Source organism: Schistocerca piceifrons, chromosome 2 (genome assembly GCF_021461385.2).
Source record: "Schistocerca piceifrons isolate TAMUIC-IGC-003096 chromosome 2, iqSchPice1.1, whole genome shotgun sequence".
Lineage (NCBI taxonomy): Eukaryota > Metazoa > Arthropoda > Insecta > Orthoptera > Acrididae > Schistocerca > Schistocerca piceifrons.
This window is the reverse complement of record NC_060139.1, coordinates 620,701,077-620,707,021: the sequence shown is the minus strand read 5'-3', so window position 1 is coordinate 620,707,021 and position 5,945 is coordinate 620,701,077.

The window sequence follows — 5,945 nt, the reverse complement described above, 5'->3', positions numbered from 1 at the left end:
ACATGACATTGTGGGTAATACGTAAGGGCATGGCAGTCGTGTTGATGAGCAGAAATTTTATATATGTACTAAAATCTTTACATTTGCAGGTACCACTAGTAAAATAAAATGTAACTTTATTAACATAAAAGGAAGAGTTAATGACAGATAAAGGTAATAGCAGCAGCTCTGGAAAAAAGGTAGCGACAGAGGAGGCATTACTGAGTAAAAAATTGAAAGAAGGTACGTGACAGTATGATTAAAGAAAGTATGAGTAATTTTGTACTAAACTTGCTACGCAGTTTATGATTGTCCACAGGAAGCATGCCAAAGCATGAAATGAAGAAGAGATCCACCTAATCATTCATTCATGTATGTTTTGTCCAGACGTAACTTTATTGTTCACAGATGTTCACGATGACATCCATGACGAAACCAAGAGCCATGAGATCGGACGACCTTGTAATACCCAACAACATTGTAGTACTTTGAATACGGTTGTAGTTAGACTGGTATAAACATCTTACTGGCCAGAGGTTTAACAAGTATTATTTGCAATTATTAACATTGGGATCTAGTGAGGATCATAATTCTACTGTTATGTGTATTTTTGCTTAGGTATACAGGTGCTGACAGATATTTAATAATTGAATTACATAGGTTGAGGAATATGTTCTTTTATAATTAACATTAACTTTGTGCATGAAATTTTGATCAGAATAATAAGAGTAAATAAGTGAGCGTCTTGGCTGATTGTGCAACTAGAACAATAATAACTGTAAAGATAAATGACCTCACTGTTGAGTGCATCTTTGGTGTCAATGATTTTGTGTTATGTATTGTATAGTATTTGTGTAAATTGGAAACTAATTGTATGTAATAGTGAGTACAGGTTTCACAAAAAGAAACTTTTGCGAGAGACACTGGAAGCAACAATGTGATGTGCGGATGGAACAGGAGGCTAATGGCACAGCTGCAGAGAAAAGCGGAAGCAAGGGATGCGGTTGGCAAGCCAAAGCCATGTCGTGGATGTGGGCAAACAGCAGGTCTATTCAAATGTGGCTACCTGACCGCGGGTGGTAGATGACAACTGAGCAGGTAGTATGCGGCAATCTACGGCAGACCTGCTGGGTCGGGTCAAGATGGGTGTTTAAACAGCCACTAATGACTTGTCTCCACTGTTATATTACATGATGGAGTCGAGATAAGAAAACTGCACACATGATACTGTCAGTTAATCCTACAGTGCAACTGCCAGCTGCTGTGGCCGAGCAGTTCTAGGCGCTTCAGTCTGGAACCAGGCTGCTGCTACGGTTGCAGGTTCGAATCCTGCCTCAGGCATCAATGTGTGTGATGTCCTAAGGTTAGCTAGGTTTAAGCAGTTCTAAGTCTAGGGGACTGATGGCCTCAGATGGTAAGTCCCCTAGCGCTTAGAGCCATTTGAACCACTTTTACAGTGCAACTGCTAATAGCTGAATGGAAGTGTGAACTCTATTTGCTTTTCCTTCTGCTATTCTCTGCCAGACAGAAACTGATACACATCATAATCTGTAGCCGTTAGTCACCTGGCACTGACTTCTGAGGAATCTGAGTCACACATAACGACTCAAGTTCCATGTATAATGTAACCTGTCCACAATTACCAATATCCTTATCCAAAATACAATATATCAAGAGAAAGAAGCGACTTGAAGAAGAGAAGAGGAGGAACACAAGAAGAAACACCAAGAACTTAAGACTAGATACCAATACACTTCTCTTAGCTGACCTATAAACATCCTACCTGACTGTACCTCTCTTACACTGTGTGCAAATTCGACGAAAACTTGGCTATTTCAAAACATTCACCCACTTACCTTGCTGTATATTCCAATGATCTTCCACATCATCAACTCAGCGAGAGACTTGTAACCTGATGGGATCAACAATGGGCTGAACATCAAAAGACGGACTTGCAAAGCCACCATGACCAATCTCAAACACGTTGTTGAACCAATCTGCGCTTCCTAAACTTCACAAAAAACTCTAGCTTCCATCCCCATACAAAAATTAAGATGAAAGTGTGTTGTGAAAGCCGAATCAGTGTGTGACTCTTGATTAAAAAAAAAGCGTATAACTTGATGAATACTGAACAGTTGCACCCACAAACTAACAGTTTCCGATATATTTATTATTTTCATAAACATCTTGTACTTATTTTTCAGAATAGCCTTAAGAAAATATTTGTGTATTTACTCATGTAAAATTATTGTTTGTCATTCTCTTTGATAATGATGCTATATGCTTCAACTTTTTAAAATATTTGTGTATTTATTTATGTAAAATTATTGTTTGTCATTTTCTTTGATAATGAAGCTATCGGTTTTAACATTTTAATGTATCACATTTTTATACGCTGAGAACAAGAATAGTAGTTAAAATGGGTGGTTGATCTGAACTCTTATTACAAAAATCAGTTGGCACAGTAAATGTAAATGCATTTTGTCAAAGAACGCTATAGAACATAAGATTTGTGAAAATGTTTAAAGAGTATACATGTTAGGGAAACACTAGACTTGTACAATCAATTTGTGAAATGATGTTTTTTAATGCAAGCCAAGAGCATAAATATGACCACGTAAAATTTACACAGGATGTTTCACAGAAATTTATATAATTGTATAATGACCAATAGATAACCTCTAGAATAATTGACGTAACTACCTTTTTTGCATATTAATAGCTAAATGAAGCACATGTAATTTATTGGACGACCACCTTGAAAAGATTAGGATACTTTAATATTTCTTGCCTCAACCTATGTCTTAGGAATGGATGGATGACAGAGAGCATGGGCCTTACGTCTAAAGAAAGATGGGAAATGCCATTTTTGAAAGAGGATAAAAATTTGTAATTTTAATTTAATTTCCTTTGATAACATGGGTTATTTTGCTTGTTACTGTATATTGAAATTAAACATATCTCAAAAAATGTTCCAAATATAAGGAGCAGACAGATTAAATAATAAACATAAGGTAAATAAATTTATGGCAGTAACCCCATGTATGAAGGCAGAATGTCTGTAGAAGAACACATCATGATTAATTCTTATTAGTTCACTTGTACAGACAACTGGTGGTTAGATTATTTTGTACTGGATGAGAATACTACTATAAGAATTACCACACTCTAGTACAAAACAGTTCATTGGGGGGGGGGGGGGGGGGAGGTATTGTAAGGTAGCTATAATTTTGCACCTTACAAGCACTCATCTACATACTTTGTCGTGATTTGCAACTAGAATTAGGTGTCATTTGATAGGTTGTACGCTGTATATATGAATATTTAAAGAAGACTGACATTGTCACGTACACCTTGTAAATAGTTGTCAACGCTTATTGCATGAAAGGTGATGGAGTGACTTTATTATCAGAATGGCATAATGAATGATTTTCTATTCCAACAGAGGTTGGAACAGCAGTGGAAATGAAACAGCAGGTGTAACTAAGGCTCTGGGTGGAAAAGCCCAAACAGGTGTGTTGGTCTGCTTGACACAGGAAGTAGCCCAAGATGGACGATGGTCGGAGCACCCGAGCACTAAAGCACAACAAAGCAGTGGGTGGCCAGTATTGTAGCGGGGCCAGAAGGGCAACCAGATAATACTTCATAAACTCTGAAAATCTTGGAGAACACATAGAGGAACAAGGAAGCGTTACCTCGGAAATCATGCAGGCTGGGTTATTTTCAAGGATTTTTACTCTGAAAAGCGTACCATTGTATGAATTCCTAATTAACGGGTATAGGTATTTCCATGCAAACTTTCTGTGCTGGATGACAAAAGACTAAAATATGGTTGGTTGGCATTTGGAAGAATCTGTAGAGAGGGATAATATTCCATGGTTTCGAGAATATGATTCGCTTTCTGCAGTTATGAGGGATGGAAGCTGAGCTTTGCTGGGAAGTGGTGGAGAGAATGTGGTCTCCCACTTTCAGCGCCCGTGTCTGACGGTCACTCAGTATCAGCTTTGTTGCTACAGATGGACTTGCTGTCTTTGCTCTCAGGAGATTTTATAATCAGAATGGTTAGGCACTGTACAGTTGCAAACTTATACGATTCTGGACTTCACCTCCAGGTAGGGAGTCGTCGCTGGGTACACAGCATTCAGTGATTGAGAGTGTTTCTTCTGCTATACATCTGAACTCTGTCCTTGTGGCTGGAAGTTCACGTTTCTCATCTGTAGACTACAGAGAAGAGAAGACAGTATTAGATTATACTAGTCAGAGGACCATCTTCTGCTATCCTAGTGTTTGAATGAGTTTTTTTTAATATTTTGTGGCTGGAGTTCTTCCGTTGTCACAGACATCTATGAGAACCATCACTACCGAAGAAAGCAGATATTGACAGGCGTGAAAATTACTGAACTATCAGTTTAATAAGTCAAGGCTGCAAAATACTAATGTGAATGCTTTACAGATGAGTGGAAAAGCTGTTAGAAGCTGACCTCAGGAAAGATCAGTTTGGATTCTGTAGAAATGTCGGAAAACACAAGGCAATACTGACCCTATGACTTATCTTAGAGGATAGGTTAAGGAAAGGCAAACCTACATTTCTAGCATTTGTAGACTTAGAGACAGCTTTTGACAATGTTTACTGTAATACTCTCTTTCAAATTCTGAAGGTGGCAAAGGTAAAATACAGGGAGTGAAAGACTATTTACAATTTGTAGAGAAACTAGATAGCAGTTGTAAGAGTTGAGGGGCATGAAAGGGAAGCAGTGGTTGAGAAGGGAGTGAGACAGGGTTGTAGCATATACCCGATGTTATTCAATCTGTATATTGAGCAAGCAGTAAAGGATACAAAAGAAAAATTTGGAGTAGGAATTGAAATCCATGATGAAGAAATGAAAAACTTTGAGGTTTGCCGATGAAATAGTATTTCTGTCAGAGACTGCAAGGGACCTTGAAGAGCGGTTGGACAGCGTCTTGAAAGTAGGATATAAGATGAACATCAACAAAAGCAGAATGAGGATAATGGAATGCAGTCGAATTAAGTCGGGTGATGCTGAGCGTATAAGATTAGGAAATGAGACACTGAGTAGTAGATGAGTTTTGCTATTTGGGCAGCAAAATAACTGATGATGGTCAACGTAGAGAGGATATAAAATGTATTCTGGCAATGGCAAGGAAATTGTTTCTGAAGAAGATAAATTTATTAATATCAAATATAGATTTAACAGTCAGAAAGTCTTTTCTGAAAGTATTTGTGTGGAGTGTAGCCATGTATGGAAGTGAAACATGGACAGTAAATAGCTTAGATAAGAAGAGAATAGAAGCTTTTGAAATGTGATGCTGCAAAGAAGAAGGCTGAAGATTAGATGGGTAGATCATGTATCTAATAAGGAGGGTCTGAGTAGAATTGGGGAGAAGTGGACTTTGTGGTACAACTTGACTAGAAGAAGGCATCTGTTGGTAGGACATGTTCCAAGGCATCGTGGGCTAACTAATTTAGTGTTGGAGGTAAGTGTGGAGAATAAAAATCGTAGAAGGAGACCTTGGGATGAATACACTAAGCAGATTTGGAAGGATGTGGGTTACAGTAGTTATTTGAAGTTGAAGAGCCTTGCACAGTATAGAGAAGTGTGGAGAGCTGCATCAAAGCAGTCTCCGGACTGAAGACCACAACAGCAACAACATCTTACCATTAAAAAATCCTGAAAAAATGTAACTTTTACATACTATGCTCATTGGCCTACTCTGCAATCAATGCCATTTTATGCTATTGCTCAGAAAGTAAATCTGCAATTGTGTAGTTTGGCTATTTCAAAGTGGAACCGCCCATAGTAATCATATAGATGTTCTCACTGTATGAAAACATGTTCAAAAAGACCTACACATGAGAATGCAGAATGTGCATCCAGAGGTTCAAAGTATGAGAAAAGTAATAAGCATTTTGTCCTCATGAGTGAGTCTGCCAATGCAAGCTACAG